Source organism: Macaca nemestrina, chromosome 16, assembly GCF_043159975.1.
Source record: "Macaca nemestrina isolate mMacNem1 chromosome 16, mMacNem.hap1, whole genome shotgun sequence".
NCBI classification, from domain to species: Eukaryota; Metazoa; Chordata; class Mammalia; order Primates; family Cercopithecidae; genus Macaca; species Macaca nemestrina.
The window spans coordinates 49,288,227-49,310,105 of NC_092140.1; the positions used below are offsets into that span (position 1 = coordinate 49,288,227).

At 33.3% G+C, this 21,879-nt stretch overlaps 1 long non-coding RNA gene across 1 annotated transcript in view; it reads left to right on the plus strand.

Annotated features, from left to right (window-relative positions):
- Positions 1–21,879, plus strand: part of LOC105464729 (uncharacterized) — a 169,128-nt gene that overhangs the window by 79,307 nt on the left and 67,942 nt on the right. The gene's annotated exons all lie outside the window — the stretch shown is intronic.

Sequence of the window (21,879 nt, forward strand, 5' to 3'; positions counted from 1 at the left end):
AAGGGTCAAGTAACTAAAATGCAAGATTTTGGATATTTATACTGAAATTTGAGAGAGAAATGTGGGCTGGATACTGTAAAGGACCAGTGTATTAGACAGCTTTTGCTAGTGTATTAATTTCCTAGGGCTGCTATAACAATGACCACAACTTGGACGGTTTAAAAAGAAACCAAAGAATATTTTTCACAGTTTTAAAGGTTTGAAGTCCAAAATTGAAGGGTGGACAGGGCCATTCTCCCTCCGAAGCCTGTAGGGAAGTATTCTTCTCTGACTTTTCTAGGTTCTTTTAGCCCCTGGGATTCTTTGACTTCTGGCAGTGTAATTAATTCCATTCTCTGCCTGGTCTTCACATTTCACATGGTTGTGTAGCCAAGGTATCCTGTGTTCAGGGTATCTTGTGTATCTATAACTGTTAAAAATTTGATTGTCCATACTAGGACACTAATAATGTTTTATTAAGGGACCACCCTACTCCAGTATGACTTCCTCTTAACTAATTACATCTGCAAATAACCAATTCCCAAATAAGTTCACATTTGGATCCAACATATCTTTCTGGGAGACACAAGTCAACATGTAACACCTCAGTTTTGCTACATATGCCAATAGTCAACAGAATTTTCTTCTGAACATGCTTTTCCCCCGCTTGATTTATTTGCAGGTAACTTGAGCTTATTATCATGCTTTTTTGGAAGAGAAATATGTTTAGTATCATTTCTCCAAATCTCTTGTCCTGAGTAAATAACCTGCTAAGAACCATCTAAATTAATTTAGAGATTTAACAAAACATTTCATGGTGAAACTTTAGATGTTGTCTGTTTCATTAAGTTGAGTGTTTAGCAACCTTTGACACTAGATTTTTATTTTTGATTCATTGGCTGAGTAAAAATTGCATCTCTCAACTGCGAAAGTTCCAGAATTTCTCACGTTTTACTTTCATTCTCTTTGCCATCTGGCCAATAATTTTCTCAGCCCATGTCTTTCTTGGAGGTCATCTCTTTCATGTTAAATGCAGCTTATCTCACCAATACATATTAAATACACAAGTTCATTTGATGTATGAATTGCTACCACATGATTGTTTTTGACACTACTGCTTAAAGATTCTCCATTGCTAACATGTTTTTCCGTTTGTCTGACCTCCAAAACTGTGTCTTCCAATACATTTTATATACTGCTATTATACTTTTTTACAGATTGCACTGTGGTAAAACAATAAACAAACACAGTTAGTAACAAGATCAAAGTTTTATCTCTTGTTTTTGTTACATGTTGGCTACAGTTAGCTGTGGCTCTGTTCATTTGTCTTCCTGATGAAACATTACTCTATATCCTGATTTAAAGTTCTTGTAGCAGAGAGAAGAGGTAAAGGATGGAAGCAGGCACTGGTACTACAGTGCTTAACTTTTCTGCTAGGGCATACAACTGATTATTTTTGTTCATTTGTATTAACCAAAGCAAGTAGTATTTCTAAGCTGGGAAATGAGTTGTAGAGTGTTACTTCTCACACATGAACGCAGCAGTAACTTGAAATTAACAGGAATGTATAATCCTCTTACATGATGGTCAGTTAATTTTTAGGAATTCAGCAAACTATATATTAGTTAAATCTATTATAGATTAGATGAGAAGTAAAGATATAAAAATCAGGAAAATAATTGCCTCTTCAAGAAGTCTGGATGAAAAGAGGAGAGAGAACAAGTTTAGTGGACTGAGTGGGGTATATATGTATTTGTGGGTGTTTCATTGTGGTTCTATGGTTTGGTATGGTTTTAGCCACATAACTCAATTCTATAGTAAGAAAATAAATAACTGAAGTGAAAATAGGCAACATACTTAAATAGACATTTCTCAAAATAAGACATAAAAATGGCAATTGGTTATGAAAAAAAAATCCTCACCATCACTAATTATCAGGGAAATACATATCAAAACCACTATAAAACAACACTTCACACCTGTTAAAGTGACTTATTAAAAAACAAAAGATAACAAATGTTAGTTAGGATATGGAGAAAAGTGAACCCTGTTGGTGAGAATGTAAATTAGTACAGCCTTTATGGAAAACCATATGGAGGTTCATCAAAAAATTAAAAATGGAAACACAAATTAATTTCTTAATTTTTATTAAAAATTAAAAATAGAATTAAAATACAATGCAAATTAGTACAACCTTTATGAAAAATTACATGGAAGTTCATCAAAAAATTAAACATAGGACTACCATATGAGCCAGCAATCCTATTACTACTGGGTATACATCCAAAAGAAATGAAATCAGTATGACAAAGAGAGAGCTACACTTCTATGTTATTGTTTTAATAATATTCACAGTAGCCAGGCAATGGGATCAATCTAGGTGTCCATCAACAGATGAATGGGTTGCTAAATGGAATATATATAAATGATTGAATAATATTCAGTTATATAAAAAGAATGAAATTCTGGTTTTTGGTAACATGAATGACAAATACTGCGTGATCTCACTCATATATGAATTCTAAGAAGTTTTACATAAAAGTAGAGAGTAAAATGGTAGTTACTAGGGATAGTGCGGTGGTAGTAGGAATGGTAGATGTTGGTCAAAAGATACAAACTTTTAATTAGATGAAAGAAAAAAGGAATACGTTCAAGAAACCTATTGTGCAACATGGTGACTATAGTTAATAATATGTTATATTCTTGAAAAATGCTGAGAGTAGATGTAAAGTATTTTCACCATCAATGTGAAACTATGCAACATCTGCATATCTTTTTTTTTTTTTTTTGAGATGGAGTCTCCCTCTGTCGCCAGGGCTGGAGCGCAGTGGCCGCATCTCAGCTCACTGCAAGCTCTGCCTCCCGGGTTTACGCCATTCTCCTGCCTCAGCCTCCTGTGTAGCTGGGACTACAGGCGCCCGCCACCTCGCCCGGCTAGTTTTTTGTATTTTTTTAGTAGAGACGGGGTTTCACCGTGTTCGCCAGGATGGTCTCGATCTTAATTAACTTTAGTCATTACAAAATGTATATACTTAAAAATATCATGTTGCACACAAAAATATATATAATTTTATCTGCCAATCTAAAACACAGAAATAAATACAAAGAAAAGTTTATTTAATACAGAAATTTATTCATGAATAAACTGTAAAGATTGCAGTGAAAACAACTTAGATGTTTTAGGTTAGCATGTTTGTGTTATCTGTGACATAACAACCTACAATTTTAAATTCATGAAATATTGAATAGCCAAAGATTTGTTGCCATCTATTTATCATCTATCTACCTATTCATCCATCTATCATCTATTTCCCTATTCATTTATCTATCATCTATCCTCTATACCTATCATCCATTCTCTATATCTATTATCTATCTATGATCTATCTATTCATTGTTAATCTTTAGTGCACAGGAGTAGACAGAAAATGTTTTGCAAAACATAATGTGTTTTCTTGTCTCACAGGCATGTGTTGGTTCTCCTGCATTATTGAATAACAACATTTTTAAAAAATATTTTCATGATTGTCAGGCAACGTCGATAGTTCAGGTGGTTGCCAATGATGTTTCTGATTGAAATGACAATTGATCAAACGTAAAATGTAATGTGAGTCCTAGTCTTTAGGCATCATCAAAACTAGTGTTTAGGTATCATCATAACTTAGTGCTATTGTTCTCTCACCTTAGCACTGTTTTGCCTAGACTATATTTGTTTTCTATATGAATTAACCTTTTTTCATGGCTAGTTCTTCATTTCCTCTGGAATTTTATTTGGTCTATGTGACACCACTGGATTTTATACAGGAAAAATGGGTGGTGGTTTAAGGGATAAGTTTTTATTTCAGAATCTAAGGGTGATGTGAAAGCAACATATAAAAAAATTGAGTCTACTATTTACTATTGTTGTTGGAGAAGACAATTATATATTTTTCTAAACTTCAATTGTTTCAACTATAAAGTGATAGGTTTGAATTATGTTACCTTTGTTATTCATGACTAATATACAAGGATACTATTAATTGTGTTTTTTAGGAACTTATACATAATACTTGTTATATATTTCCATTTGCAGACTCATCTGTCTATAAATGCACACTTAGATAAGAAATATGTTTGTTTCTAAATTCAAAAATGCTTGCAATTAACCTATGCAAATTTTGTCCTTCTGTCCCAAGATAATTTATTCTGATTTTTTGTTGGTATTATAAAAGAATAGAAGACAAGCCAAATTTTAAAAATTGATCTTGTATTTCTTATAATCAAAGAAATTTCACATAACACCTTTTATTAGTTTCCTGGAGTTGCCATAACAAGATGCCACAAACTAGATGTCTCCAAACTACATAAATGTACTTCTTCGCATTTCTGTGAAAGTTAGAAGTCTGAAATAAAGGTTTAAGAAATGCCATGATCCCTCTGAAACTTATAGGGAAGTGTTGTTATTTCTTGCCCCTTCCAGTTTCTGGAGGACCTCAGCCATCCTTGGCATTTATTGTTGCAGCAGAATCATTCCAATTTCTGACCCTCATCACATGACCTTCTTCCCTGTGTGTATTTCTATATGTCTTGTCCTACAGGTTACTTGACTTAGGACCCATCCTAATCCAGTATGGCCTTATGTAAACTAATTACAACTGCAAAGACCTTTACCAAATAAGATCACATTCTGAAGTTCTGGGTAGACATCATTGTTTGTAATTCAGGGGTACAAGGGCAGATCATATATTGCATAGTGAAGAAGCCTGGACTTTTAGTGCACCATCATCTAAATAGTGAACATTGTACCTAATAAGTAATTTTCCAACCCTCAGCGCCCTCTCCTCCTCCCACCTTTTGGAGTCTCCAGTGTCTGTTATTCCACTCTGTATGTCTATGTGTATTCATTGTTTACCTCCACTTATAAGTGAGCACATACAATATTTGACCTTATGTTTTTGAGTTATTTAAGTTAGGATAATGGCCATCCACATTGCTGCAAAATACATGATTTCAATTCTTTCATATGGCTGAGGAGTATTTCACAGTGTGTATATACATTTTCTTTATCCAATCATCTGTTGATGGACACTTAGGTTGATTCCATGACTTTGCCATTGCGAATAGTAGTGCAATTAACATATGGGTGCAGGTGACTATTGGATATAATGGATTCTTTTCTTTTGGGTAGATATCCCCTACTGGGATTGCTGGGTCAAATAGTTGTTTCAGTTTCATTTCTTTGTGAAATCTCCAAAAATTAACTCACATTGGATTGAAGGCTAAAATGTAAGATCTGAAACTATAAAAATCCTAGAAGTAAACTTAGGAAAAACTCTTCTGGACATGACCAAGACAAATTACTCATGACTAAGACTTCAAAAGCAAAGGCAACAAAAATAAAAATAGACAAACGGTACTTAATTAAATGGAAAATTTCTGTACAGCAAAAATTAATAATATTAATCAATAGAGTGAAAAATACAACTGCAAAATGGAAGTAATCATTTTCAAACCATGCAGCCAACAAAGGACTAGTACCTGAATCTACAAGAGGTGGTACATGCACACCATGGATAAATATGCAGCCATAAAAAGGAACGAGATCATGTCTCTTGTGGGGACATGGATGGAGTTGGAAGCCATCATTCTCAGCAAAGTCACACAGGAACAGAAAAACAAACACGGCATGTTCGCACTTATAAGTGGGAACTGAATGATGAGAACACATGGACACATCTGGGGAATAACATACACTGGGTGCTGTCAGAGGGGGACTTGGGAAGAGGGAGAACATCAGGAAGAATAGCTAATGGACACTGGGCTTGATGCCTAGGTGATGGGATGATCTGTGCAGCAAACCACCATGGCACACATTTACCTATGTAACAAACCTGCACATCCTGCACACGTACTCCTGAATTTAAAAGTTGAAGAAGAATAAAAGTAATATGCTAAGTGAACAAAGTCATTACCCAATATGACTCCATTTATATAACATTTAGGAAAAAGCAAAATTTAATCTTCAGTCAATAGATCAGTAGTTTCCTGGGGTCTGTGGTAGAGTTGGAGGATTGGCTACAAAAAAAAAAAAAAAAAAAAAAAAAAAAAAAAAAAAAAAACAGGGCTAGTTTTTGAGAAATAACACTATTGTATGTCTCAATTATGAAGACAAAATTGTGTAGGCATATAAAAATTTACAGAACTGCCTACTTTAACAATATGGATTCTACTCTATATAAAGTGTTTCTAAATACACCTGACAAAAATACTGCATACATTCATGCATTATCAATAGATTTTACTTTTTTGTCTTTTAAATGTATTATCAATTTTTAAGAAAACTAGTCTTTATATATTCTTTACATTTCTTAGAAGTAATTTAATTACCCACTTTTACATAGTGAGCTGTGGAATATAGATATCTAGCCATTCTCCTGGGAAAGTAATTTCTAGATTCTAATTCTAGGCAGATCATATTTCTTTTCAGTGCATTAAAAAGTAAAAAAAAAAAAAAAAAAAAAAAAAAGCCAAATATTAAAAATCTAAAAATGGTGAAAGTAATTTTGAAGTATGAGTAATAGTAACAGGGATAAGAATGTTTAAACTTTTCTATTAGATAATCCGACTTTCAGAAAGAACACCCAAAGCTGTGTTAGAACACCATCTCACCTCTCCAGTTTTAAATTAAATGTGTAAGTATCATATCTTGTATAACCCTTACCTTGTAAACACTTGGGTTATTTTCTACACCATATAGTATTAGTGAAGTTTTAAAAAAATGTTTATTTCCAAATGTTTCTTAATATTTAAAATAATATATTTATCTGTGGTAAGCAGAATAATGAGCCCACACTAACGATGCCCACCTCCTAATCCCTGGATCTGTGACTATGTTAGGTTATATGGCCAAGGAAATTAAAGTTGTAGCTAGAATTAAGGTTGTTAATAACATGACCTAGAGATGCAGATATTATCTTGGATTATCTGGATGGTCCAAGGATTCCCATAAATAAGTGAAAGAAGGATAAAGGCAGAGAGAGAGACAAAGAGATGGCCATGTGAGAAGTATTTGTTTTTATTTGCTAGCTTTGGAGTTAGAAGAATGGGACTCAACCAAAGGTACACAAATGAATTTCAGAAGCTGGAAAAGACGAGATAACCATGTCTCCACTAGAGCCTCTGTAAATAAATGTACATCTCTCAGCACCTCAAAATTAGCTTACTAACACCCATTTCAGACATCTGACATCCAGAATTGTAACATAATAAATTTATATTTTTTGAAACACTAAGATGTAATAAATAGTTACAGTATCAAAAGGAAACATACATTTTCTAAAATTATTTTGAGGTAATGTAGTTAAAATTATTAATATATTTTATGGGTTATATAAAATTTGGAAGTCAGCTATTAATTAGCCCTTAATGATGTTTATATTTTTATCAGACAAAATATCCCATAGAAAAGATTTTTAAAATTTCAACTATTATTTAATTATAAATTATTTTAAAACATATGAAACAAGGAAGTGAACGAGTTTGGGAGTTTGGAATAAAGATTGGGGAGCGGCATAAAAGTGATTTTGTTTAAAATGTATTGCATTACGAGGTAGGGTGAGTGTTCATTAGTCATATGATAATATTTATTGTATCTCAAAAAGCAAAATTGTTTACAAATCTGAAATTCCTACCTATATGATGGTGGCTATTTATATGTTCAGATTAGGAAAGTTTGAGGAAATGAAACAAAAATAAAGAAGAAAATACATAGAAGTTCTAGGAATGAAATGAACGAGCAGAATAAGGTTATATTATGACCCTAGGCATGGAAAAATAATAATAGATAATTATTACAATGACCTGGAAAAAATATTTTGAAGGAGCAGATTATGATTTTTCTAATAATGTGGAGAGGTTGAGAACAAAGAGAAGTTTGCAGAATTTTGCAGCTGTAAAGCTTTGATTAACTTGAAAGAATTTCTGACTGGACTCAGTGACTCACCCCTGTAATCTCAGTACTTTGGGAGGCTGAGGCGAGCAGATCATGTGAAGTCAGGAGTTCGAGATCAGCTTGGCTAACATGGTGAAACACGGTCTCTACTAAAAATACAAAATTAGCCAGGCATGGTAGTGCATACCTGTAATCCCAGCTATTCAGGAGGTTGAGACTCGAGAATCGCTTGAACCTGGGAGGCGGAGGTTACAGTGAGCCTAGATCTCACCGTTGCACTCCAGCCTGGGCAACAAGAGTGAAACTCAGTCTCAAAAAAAAAAAAAAAAAAAAGTAACTTCAGAGTTTTGAAGACTGAACTTTTATACAATTTAGAAGATTGATTCAATGATGAAATGGAGAAAGACATTTCAAACATTGGAAATAAACCATTTTATGGGGTTAGGGAAAAGAAAGACTTGAGTAGGAACATCAAGGACAAACCCGATGAAAATATTTATATGATACAACACATTCAAACCCCTGTCATCTGTAGCAAGAAGTTCCACTCTACCTTCACCTACCACAAAAAGTCCTCCCAGAGCCATGACCCTTGACTTATTCTCTGACCTTAGTTCCTATACAGCTCCCCTTTATTCTCCACAATCATATTAAGACCAATTCTATTAATCTTAATACAGTCTCTCACCACTGTATATTTAAAATCCATTTTAGGATGTTTGCACCTTTTCTCTCTACGTAAAGGTATGTGGATTTAGAATGTTATTCACCAGAGGACAATGTGAAAAAATCACATGTGACTTAAGCTCCTTCATATCCTATTAGCTATAATTGGTCACATGAACTGTAAGAAAATCCCAGGCAGGTTGACATTGCTTCCAAATGCCCAAGAAAGAAAGGATGAACCATGTTTAATGAGCACTTACAATCTCTATTCCATGGGCTCTATTTTTCCTCCAATAATCTATTCTCGATAACTTTATAAATGCTATTTTACTAAAATGTTAAGTCTACCAAGTCTATTTCAAACTTAAAATCTTAAATGGTTCCACATTGGTTGCAAGATTATTTCCCTAATATCTGTTCAATTTCATCATTCACCACATTTTATAAGACTACCAATAATTCAGCCATTTCTGTATATGAACTCAGTGAATACAGCATGTTTATTTAGTTCATGCCTGTGTTTTTCTCACATACTGTTGTATTACTTCATATTCTTCTTCCTCTTGTTTTGTTGTTGTTGTTGTTGTCATCGCTTTTTGGTTTGTTTTTTTGATAGGGTCTTGTTCTGTTGTCCTGTCTGGAGTGCAGTGGCAATTGTAGTTTACTGCAGCTTCTATATCCTGGTCTTTAATTACCCTCCCATCTCAGCCTCCTGAGTAGCTGAGACTACAGGTGTGCACCACCACACCTGGCTAATTTTTTAATTTTTTTTTTAAATTTTTAGTAGAGATGAGGTCTCGCTATGTTGTCCAGCCTGGCTCCTGTATTATTGAGCCCATTTCAATATCCAGGAGAGGTCCTTGTTTCTTGTAATATGTTTTCTCCCTGAGAAAGTCAATCACTTTTTTTATGTGCAACACGATACTATTTATTTTCTTTACTGTTCCATCTTTATACTGTTGGAAAACAAATAATGTATTCACACTTTAATGCAAATACTAGAGTATGAGTTTCCTATAGGTTCTGTCTATTTTTTATTTATTATGATTCTATTAACAAATCCCAAGATCTATTGTGTAAGAGATTGTAAAGTATTTACTAAATTTGTTCATAATTAATGAATAAATTCTCGAAGTATGTGGAGTCCTTAAAGGAATATTTTGTTTGAATTTCTGTGTTGGGTAAGTTTAGGGGAAATAATCGTTGGATCAACCAGGAAAATATGCATTAACATATAAATATTGTAATATTACTAAGATAAATCTGTGCAGAAAAGATTCTGAGTTGATATAATTGTTTTAATATATCAGGAAATAATACTTAATTTTTATTCTAATAATCTATATAAGGACATCAAACATATCACTTTTTAAAATATATATTTGTTCATCTATATTTAACATAAATTTAATAAATACAAATATATATTTTTTAATATAATTGTTTATTATGTTGGGGAAAGATTAAGAGTTTTTTCTATAAAGAGATCCAATTAGCAAATCAGAATTCGTAACAGTGCTTTCTTAATAAAAGCATTTGAATTAAATATAGAAAATAGCATATACAAGAAGAAATAAGCCTAGAAGATGCAAATAACATTATGAATTTTAGACAAATGTCTTGTCATTATCAAAAGCTTTTTGATGTTAATTTTATTATTTTAAAACTGACCATTTCAAACTCACATATATTTGAAGTTTAAAAGTAGCTTACTTTAGATATCATAAGGCTTTTGTATTGACAGTTTAAAAAAACTGTAATTGAAGCAAATTAACAGAGGCAGCCTTTCATCTTATAATAGACAGTCCCTGAACATATGTATCAGTGGTTTTAAAATTTGAAGAGCAAAGAAGGCACAGATGAGGACAGATCTCATTTTGTTTTGTTGTGATATCACTGTTACTGATTAGGTTTTACTTACTTATAACAATAATAAAAGAGAGAGAGATTGCAATATTAGAAAGGCAAAGGTAGATTTATAAAACAAGTATCATAAGGTTAAAAGTCAATATTTAGATTAGAAAATTGTGGATGCAAATAGAAAAGCTTCACATCTTATGGTTGCTGTTTATTGTTGGAGATTAGATAATCCACAGCTCTTATCACCAGAGAACATTTGAGTAGGTTTATCAATTACACCAATTAGAACAGAAACAAAACTCCTTTATGTTCAAATAATCACTACTCAACACACGTAAATCTTGATACTAGATTTGATTAAGACACTTTTGTCCTGTTTACATTTTTTTCATTTCTGAAGTCCTAATAATTTATTTTTTTGCAAAACAAATAATCTAGACCTTTTGGGGAAAAAAATCAATAATTTTTAATACTGTTTTGATTACCTGTTAATGTTTTTAAAAGAGTGTCTGTTAATTTATTATTTTCTCCAGGATTTTAAAATTGTTTCCTATTAACATAAACGGTTTACTAGAAATTGAACAACCTACTGTTCACCTTCTTTTTTTGCATAGTGGATCACCAATGGGGGTTTGAAAATTAATTGGTCATATTAAAATGAATGTGGATTTAATCTCTGATCCATACTCTGATTTAAGTTTAACTCTCAGCCTATATCAATTTTACTCCAAAATCATTGAGAGATTTTAAGTGGAGTTTCTGTGTAATGACCATAATATAGTCTACATATAGTTTTTCATAATCAATGTACTGCACACTTTCACAAATTACTGCATGCCTGCAGTCACTCCATTGCACAAATTGTCACATAAGTTCAACTTTCAATCTTACTAAAATATTTGTCTAAAATTGACTTGTAAAGATTTCTTTTTGCATTACCTTGAACTGCACATGACAATTTTGTTTAAAAAGACAAAATTTAGTTAGGTATATCTAGCAACTTTTGAAATGTATTCCAGAATCCTTAGTTTATAATATGATAATTGATATTTTTATTGACATCAATTGTGATAATAATACCTAATTTGATAAACACTAATTATTGGCTGAATGATTAAATGGCAGAGAACTTTACGTGATTAGTATAGTCAAACTTTGTCCTTTGTAAAAGTAAAACTTTTGAACTTAGATTTTGTATCATTGTACCATATTGAAGAGAGTCTCATATCTGGTAGCACTCACAGATGAGAATAGCATGTAACTTATATTTTTATATTCACAGATCTAATATTCATAGCAAAGCATTCTGTGATTGGTGGGTTAGATGCTAGAACACTATTACAGTTTATCAAACACTAAGTGCACAATGACTGGGCACAGTTGAGATGAGTTTCTCTACATTATGGTTTTAAATTTGATAAGTAATCTTGTTCAGTTCCTTTTGTGTGTTTGGTATAATAACAGAGCAAATAATAGAGCAGGTTATTGAAGCAAATGAAAGGAATTTCAGTGATTATGATACGCATGATGGTATGGTGCTTTGGATACAAAAGATTTGTAAGTTATTTAGGAATTTGAGCACAATAACTGTGTATCAGGCCTTGGTTTTCTAAGCAGTTCTTTTTAAGGCACTACTTCTTAAGCTACCTCAGGGTAAAGAAATGTAGAATCTACCTGACAGGTTAGAAAAAATAATATCTAAAGCTCTATATATTCTTGTCAGCAATGTGCAGCCATTCATCTGAGTTGATTTCAATGGTAAAGCATCAAAGTGAATAAACATTACTTTTCATGAATGAACTGATCATTGGAGAAATTTTTATGTGGTGCAAAAAGTACAGATTTAGGGTTTAAACAAGTCTTGCATCTTAGCTCTGCGATAAGCTATGTGACCTTGGAAATAGAAGAAACTACGACATCCAGAACTTTAATTTCCTCAACTGTTAAATGACAATGACAACCTTAATTTCACATTTGGTGAGTGTTATATGCAATTAAGCACATATATTGACCAGCTCTTGATAATTACTAATATGCTGGATATATGCTACTCTCCATCATAGACACATTGTGACACAGACTATCAGAGTCCCCCAAACCTTGTGCTAAATGCTAACGTAAAAAAAAGGACTCAGTGCTAGTTATACATATACAGCATCTACACCTTTCTGTCTGTAGTCAAGATACCTCATTACTAATAGAAAAGTTTAGAATTAACAGATTTTTTTAAATCTCAGAGGATCATTTTTTTCCCAAACACAACCCAAATTATGTGTATGCTCCTCATGCTTTAGCTATATTGAGTACCCATTTGAAGCAAGGGAGAACTATCATTGTTAATACCATGCTAGATACTCAATAAACACATTCATTGAATCAGAAAATATGTTCATTATTTTGTGCTTTATGGTTAAGCCTAATAAAATTTTGCATTAAGTAAGACTTTATGCCTGGATAATAACTGTTTGCACATTAAAATTTTGGATCAAACTGAATCTCTGATGTAAAATAAAAGGCTTATGGAATTCAAACTTCATTCTGGGATTCCCTAAGAGATTGACCAAGATGGACTTATAAAGTTCTCTTCAGCTTGATTAAACTTCAGACAAAATTTTTGCTGAATCTAGGCTCCTGATCTCCCTTTTCATAAAGCATTTTCTTTAGAAAATTTGTATTTGTAAATTCTTTCACTGCCCCTGGAAAATGTAAATCTTTATATTGCCAGTTTTAAAAACCAGGAATGCTTTCTTTTTTTTAACTTTTATTTTAAATTCAAGGGTACATGTTTAGAACATACGGGTTTGTTACACAGGTAAATGTGTGTCTTGGGGTTCGTTGTACAGATTATTTCATCACCCAGATATTGAGCCTAGTATCCATTAGTTATTTTTCCTGCTTCCCTCTCTCCTCTTACCCTCTACCCCACAACAGGCCCCAATGAGTGTTGCTCTCTTCTATGTGTCCACGTGTTCTCACCATTTAGCTTCCATTTGTAAGTGAGAACATGCGGTACTTGGTTTTCTGTTTCTGCATTTTCTGGTTTATTGGTTTTCTGTTTCTGTTTTTCCTAAGGATAATGATCTCCAGATTCATCCATGTCCCTGCATAGGACTCTCATTCTTTTTATGGCTGCATAGTATTCCATGGTGTACATGTACCAGATTGTCTTTATCTTGTTTATTTTTGATGGGAATTTGGGTTGATTTCATGTCTCTGCTATTGCGAATAGTGCTGCATTAAACATATGTGTACAGGTTTCCTTATAATATAGTGGTTTATATTTCATATTTCTTTGGGTATATACTCAGTGATAAGATTGCTGACCAGTTGACCCAGAAGTGCTTTTTCAATGACTGGAGAGACATCCCTTTGAAATGTAATCATCCAGAAAAACAGTGCCCCTATCTCCAGGTCTTCGTAGGAGGGTAGGAGCCTAATTTATGTGGGTGCCAATTAGCAAATACAGGTGGCCTAACTGCAGAGAAAAAAATTTCAAACTCAGTGATTACTCAATGTGCTAGATACATGCCATTGATCAGACTCTTCACAAACATCCTCCAGTACTGTGCCACAGCTGACCCCAGCATTTAAAAACTCTTTTGCCCTTGTTTCAATGAAGTTGAGCTCAGACTTAGTTCTGGTCTTTCTCTCATGTTAAAATAGCCATGAATAAAGCCTTCTTTGCCTGTTTGCACTTTGTCCAGTGCAATTTTTGCTTTGAAAATAGGTTAATTTTCTTTCAGGCAAAAGGAGCCATAAATAAAACTTAGCCTAATTGAAAATAAAATAGATCATTTATTTTGTTTCTAATAAAAATCATTGTTTTCAACTTTTGTAATTTTAAATTATATATGTATACATATGTGGATACATATTTACACACTCATATATCCCTTCTATTTATCACTTAATGAAAGTATCAGCAGTGGATTTGCCTTTGCGGTATACAGTAATACCAATTCAAAAACCATACAATATATATTATTCAAAGGCAACACCATAGACAATTAAACACAGAATTTGCAATTTTCCCTGAATTCAACTAATTGGTTTAAGTGTTGGTATTTGTCCTGGTGCCACAAAATGTAATCAAGATTAAGTTTGACTATAATATTAGGTGTATTCAATATTTATTTGACAAAAATTAAAATATTATATTGGACTATATCCTCAAAGGAATGGTTTTACATTTAAAGTTCATCTTTGTTAAAACTTATTTCCTGGGCATTTATAAATATGATATATTAAGCTGGTTCAGTTATTTTTCTAATTATAGTTGACTAATAGCTGAACAAAAAAGAACCTAATTACACATCAACTCTTCTAGTCTATTATTTCTTAAATCATGGGAGGTTTTTATTGCATTTTATCTATTAAGTGTGTGTATTATATATATACATACATAAATACATATATATAGTGTAAGTAATAAATTTAATATATAATACACATAGATAATATATGTTATACACATGCACGCAGAAAAAGATGTTTAATATTTTATGTTGGCTGAATTTATTCTGTATAAAGTAAACTTTCAAACAAACTTGATTTGAAAAATGAAATTGATAAATTCGAGTCTAATATTTATTTAGGTGTCTATAATCTTAATATATTTAAAAATACATATTACTCAAAAGCCTATTTAATTAAAAATATTTAGAATTTATTTTATAACAAAATATTAAACTATACCACACTCTTGAAATACCAGAATGTTGTCCATTGTTTTCAGTCTGTCACACCATCTTCTCAAAAGCAACTATAAAAACCTAAGCAATAATTTGGGATAGAATAGTATTTAATAGGAGTGTAAAAAATAACTTTGTAATGTACTATGAACTCCTTTAAAAAATACTTGAAGTCTTTGTGATCTGCAAGTCAACTGGTAATATTTCAGAAATATTCCCTCTCCCTGATTCATCCCGCTGAAATGTGTCACCGTGTAACCCATCCTTCAAAGACTCAGAACAATACTCTTAAAATTTAAGGGAGAGGATCTTTTAAGAAAGTATAGTCTTTTTAAAAATAGTAAGAAATACATTTTTAAGAAATAAAATTTTTCACAGTTAAATTACTATAACAAATGACATAAATGCCATTGATTTCCATGAAATTTGGATTAGATTTTCAATGTCTAAAATTGTGGCGAGCTGATTCAAATACAGAGTGACATATAATATTGCAATAATTACAGTCCTTCTTCTTTTTCAGAGAAGAAAGTATGTAACTAATGCAAACACCAAAATCAGTATACACAGTTTGTATTAGTTAAGTCTTTTTGGCTATAAGCAATAAAAACTACATCTAACTTATTTTTTTTTAGACTTGGACATTTGAAACATTACTGGGACAAATCATGTAAGAGGAAGGGATTGTACATTAAAATTTAGGAGGTAGCTAATAAGGATCAACTCTCTGGTAGCTCAACAGCAAGGGCCCTGGAGCCCTTTTATGGATCTCTGACATGTGAAGTGACTCAGTTCCAGCGAGCTCAATATTACCAATTACTTTTTTCCACATGTCTCAAAGGCTAGGTAGAGAATCTGATTTGCTTGGTCCCAATGCCTGTTTTTTAATCTCTACTCTTGGAATAACAGTAACAGACAAGGCAATCTGATAGTTATGTTGTAAACATGTGCAGGAGCAGCTCTCTCTCCACACACATGCATACACACACACACACACACACAGACACGCAAAAACACTTATTTATTTGTCTTTCTCAGAAAGGGAAAAAACAGCTGTGACTTAAAAAGCTTCAAATGTATTTTCTATATAGTGAAAACTGATATTTAATTAGCTTTGTTCTACTTTGTGATGATAAAGAATAGTACAACTCATGTATGCTATTACATAAAAGCCTCTAGGCAATGCTCACTACCTTGTCTTAAACTTGTTTTGCTTTTTTGATGATTTCTGAAATATATTTAAAAGAAGAAAACGTATAGTTAAAATTAACCTGAAAACATTCGTTTTAATACATAGGGAATATATGAATAACTGAAAAAATCATTTAAAAAGGCAAATGCTGATAAAGGTAATGGATGGACACTGTGGTAATGTTGATACTTCCAGATGGGGAAATTTAAGTGAATGATGATAATCTAATAAAATGATACTCTAAACTTGGTTTGTCTAACAGCAATGGAAAGAAAAGTGTAACAAAAAGGCTAATGAGCAGCACATTAATAGCACTTAACTTTGTGTATTTACATAAGTGTAAATATTTGTGGATGTTCAGTAAACTGTAAAAAGAAATTGTAAAACATGTATTTAACAGGAAAAACTAAACTTCATATGACAGAAGCATTATATGCAATTAGAAAATACAAACCAGCAAATTTAAAAAAATGTGTAGCTCTTCTTTAAAATCCCTTAAGTCTCTTTTCAGTCTTTCAATCTTTTTTCCATTCTCCCTTTGCCTCCTCTCCCATGTTCTCCCCTCCTCCCACCTCCCTAATCTAAATCATACTGATGATTGTAAGGCTTACATGCCTTATGCAGAATGATCATCTTTTGAATCTTCTGGTGATTATTGGTGGTTTAATTTAGGTTGTACTTTGCTACTCCATTTTTCTTGTCATCTGGAAGTTATTATATTTCTAAAGGACTGATGGATTCCATTTAAACAATTTTGGCTAGAATCCAACATAAATGATATGCACTTTATGATGCACCACATTAGAAGACATAATAACTAATAGACTCATATTCTAGGTGCTAAGATTGGCCATTGAACTGGCGTGATTATATTTTGATTCTTCTACTGTAAAGTTATTTGCAAGTAGAAGGTATAATGCGTAATGACACTTTGGCATTAAATGACCATTCAGTTTCTTATCAACCACTCTCATCTAATGTTTTAAAACCATTATATATGCTTGCCTAAATAAATGCCTTATCAGGATTGTAAAAGGAATTGTTTAATTTGTTTAATTGCGTCATTTCTTATATGTAGATTAGCCAACTTCTATACACTGTAAATCATCCTTATCAAGTAAAATAGTAAATTATCCTAGAATATCATCACCAGTGGAAAGAAGACACTTGTTTATTTTTTCCTTTATCAATTTTCAAATAAAGCAATTGTATGAATAGCCCTTTCAATGTAACATAAATGACATATTTTTTAGAACTTAAGACACAAACATTGTTTATTAATTGGTGACAATACTCTTTCACTAATTTGGGGTCTAGAATTGAAAAATTCTCTACTGTGGGAAGTTCAAATTAATGGTGCAGCTTCTCTTCATTTATGTACTAACAAGATATATACATTGACATAGGTGCTATTGATTTTGATGTAGCTATGTATTTTATAAATAAGAAAATAAGTTTTCATACCACAAAATATTTAATTACAGGTTGTCCATAATCTTATGAGAAAATTTCACAAGCTTTAAATTATCATCCTATTTTAACTTATCTGTAGATGAATGCAATCTCAATCGTAATCCCAAAAACATATTTTGTAGATATCAAAAAATTGATTCAAAAATTTATATGGAGGGACAAAAACCTCAAGATAGCCAACTAAGTATTGTAGAAGAAAAAAGGTGAAGAACTAATGCTGCCCAACTTCCAGCGTTCCTTTAAAGCTACAGTAATGAGGAAAATGTGATATTGGAAAAAGAGTAAACAGGTCAGTGGAACTGTTAGAGCCCAGATATAGACCTACATAAATATCATCAACTGATCTTTGACAAACAACAAAGGGAATACAATGAAGAAAATATAGTCTTTTCATAAAATGGTACTGATCAACTGGATATCTATGTGCAAAAAAAGTTGTAAATACATAAATATAGACACATGCCTTACAATAGTCACAAATAAAACCTCAAGATGGATCACAGACTGAAATGTAAAAAACCAAAACTTTAAGACTCATAACCATAGGAGAAAATCTAGATGGCTAAGATTTGGTGAAGACATTTTAGATACAATCTTGAAGGGAAAATCCATGAAATAATTAATATCATGAACTTTATTAAAATTAAAAAAATCTTCCTCTTAAAAAGATACTATCAAGAGAATTTTTTAAAATCCATAAACTAGAAGAAAATATTTGCAAAAGACAAATCTGATAAATAACTATTATTTAAAATATACCAAGAACACTTACAATTCAACAATATGAAAACAACCTGGTAGCCAGACTGCCTCTCAAGAAATGCAGCAGGCCCAGTCAGGGGCTTATAGATAAAACTCCCATCTCCCTGGGATGGAGCACCTGTTGAAAAGGGCGACTGTGGGCAAAGCTTCAGCAGACTTAAATGTTCCTGCCTGCCAACTCTGAAGAGAGCAGCGCATCTCCCAGCACAGCACTCGAGCTAAGGGACAGACTGCCTCCTCAAGTGGGTCCCTGACTCTAGTGCCTCTTGATTGGGAGACACCTCCCAGCAGGGGTCCACAGACACCTCATACAAGTGAGCTCCAGCTGGCATCTGGCAGGTGCCCATCTGGGATGAAGCTTCCAGAAAAAGGAACAGGCAGCAATCTTTGCTGTCCTGCAGCCTCTGATGGTGATACCCAGGCAAACAGGGTCTAGAGTGGACCTCCATCAAACTCCAGCAAACCAGCAGCAAAGGGGCCTGACTGTTAGAAGGAAAACTAACAAACAGAAAGGAACAGTATCGACAGCAACAAAAAGGACATCCACTCAGAGACCCCTTCCAAAGGTCACCAACATCAAAGACCAAAGGTAGACAAATCCATGAAGATAGGGAGAAGCCAGTGCAAAAAGACTGAAAATTGTAAAAACCAGAGCACCTATTCTCCTCCAAAGGATCACAACTCCTCGTCAACAAGGGAATGAAACTGGATGGAGAATGAGTTTGACAAATGGACAGAAGTAGGTTTCAGAAGGTGGGTAATAACAAACTCCTCCAAGCTAAAGGAGCATGTTCTAACCCAATGCAAGGAAGCTAACAACCTTGAAAAAAGGTTAGACGAATTGCTAATTAGAATAACCAGTTTTGAGAAGAACATAAATGACCTGATGGAACTGAAAAACACAGCATGAGAACCTTGTGAGGCATACAAAAGTATCAGTAGCCGAATCAATCAAGTGAAAGAAAGGGTATCAGAGATTGAAGATCAACTTTATTTCATGAAATAAAGTAAAAAGACACGATTACATAAAAAAGAAGGAAAAGGAATGAACAAAGCCTCCAAGAAATATGGGACTATGTGAAAAGACCAAACCTACGTTTGATTGGTGTACCTGAAAGTGATGGGGAGAATGGAATCAAGTTGGAAAACACTCTTCAGGATATTATCCAGGAGAACATCCCCAACCTAGCAAGGCCAATGTTCAAATTTGGAAAATACAGAGAACACCACAAAGACACTCCTCAAGAAAAACAACCCCAAGACACATAATCGTCAGATTCACGAAGGTTGAAATGAAGGAAAAAATACTAAGGGCAGCCAGAGAGAAAGGTCGGGTTACCCACAAAGGAAAGCCCATAAGACTAACAGCAGACCTCTCGGAAGAAATCTACAAGCCAGAAGAGAGTTGGGGCCAATATTCAACATTCTTAAAGAGAAGAATTTTCAACCCAGAATTTCACATCCAGCCAAACTAAGCTTCATAAGCAACGGAGAAATAAAATCCTTTATGGGCAAGCAAATGCTGAGAGATTTTTGTCAACACAAGGCCTGCCTTACAGGAGTTCCTGAAGGAAGCACTAAACATGGAAAGGAACAACCAGTACCAGCCACTGCAAAAACATACCAAATTGTAAATGCCATTGACACTATGAAGAAACTGAATCAATGAATGGGCAAAATAACCAACTAGCATCATAATGACAGGATCAAATTCACACATAACAATATTGACTTCAAATGTAAATGGCTAAATGCCCCAATTAAAAGAGACAGACCGAAAATCAGATAGAGTCAAGACCCATTGGTGTGCTGTATTCAGGAGACCCATCTCATGTTCTCATGTGCAAAGCCACATGTAGGCTCAAAATAAAGGGATGAAGAAATATTTACCAAGCAAGTGGAGAGCAAAAAAAAAAAAAAAAAAAAAAAAAAAAAAAAAAAAAAAAAAACCAACATGGATGGGAGTTGCAATCCTGGTCTCTAATAAAAAACGGACTTTAAACTGACAAAGATCAAAAGAGATAAAGAGGGGCACTACATAATGGTAAAGTGATCAATGCAAGAAGAAGAGCTAACTATCCTAGATATATATACACCCAATATAGGAGCACCCAGATTCATAAAGCAAGTTCTTAGAGACCTACAGAGAGACTTAGACTCCCACACAATAATAGTGGGAGACTTTAACACCCCATTATCAATATTAGACAGAACAATGAGACAGAAAACTAACAAGGATATTCAGGACTTGAACTCAGCTCTGGACCAAGCGGACCTAACAGACATCTACAGAACTCTCCACCCCCAATCAACAGAATGTACATTCTTCTCAGCACTTCATCGCATTTATTCTAAAACTGATCACATAATTGGAAGTAAAACACTCCTCAGCAAATGCAAAAGAACAGAAAAATAATAACAGTCTCTCAGACCACAGTGCAATCAAATTAGAACTCAGGATTAAGAAACACACTCAAAGCCTCAAAACTACATGGAAACTGAAAAACCTGCTCCTAAGTGACTACTGGGTAAATAACGAAATAAAAGCAGATATAAATAAGTTATTTGCAACCAATGAGAACAAATACACAATGTACCAGAATCTCTGGGACACTGCTAAAACAGTGTTTAGAGGGAAATTTATAGCACTAAATGCCCACAAAAGAAAGCAGGAAAGACCTAAATCAATACCCTAACATCAAAATTAAAATAACTAGAGAAGCAAGAGCAAACAAATTCAAAAGCTAGCAGAAGACAAGAAATAACTAAGATCAGAGCAGAATTGAAAGAGATGGAGACACAAAAAACACTTCAAAAAAATCAATGAATCCAGGGGCTGGTTTTTTGAAAAGGTCAACAAAATAGACCGCTAGCCAGACTAATAAAAAGAAAAGAGAGAAGAATCAAACAGACACACTAAAAAATGATAAAGGAGATATCACTACTGAAATCCAAACTACCATCAGAGAATATTATAAACACCTCTGCTCAAATAAACTAAAAAATCTACAAGAAATGGGTAAATTCCTGGACACATACACCCTCCAAAGTCTAAACCAGGAAGAAGTCAAATTCCTGAATAGACCAATAACAAGTTCTGAAATTGAGGCAGTAATTAATAGCCTACCAACCAAAAAAAGTCCAGGACCAGATTGATTCATAGCCAAATTCTACCAGAGATACAAAGAGGAGCTAGTACCATTCCTTCTGAAAGTATTCCAGAGAATAGAAAAAGAGAGAATTCTCCCTAACTCATTTTATGAGGCCAGAACCTGATACCAAAACCTGGCAGAGACACACACGAAACAGAAAATTTCAGGCCAGTA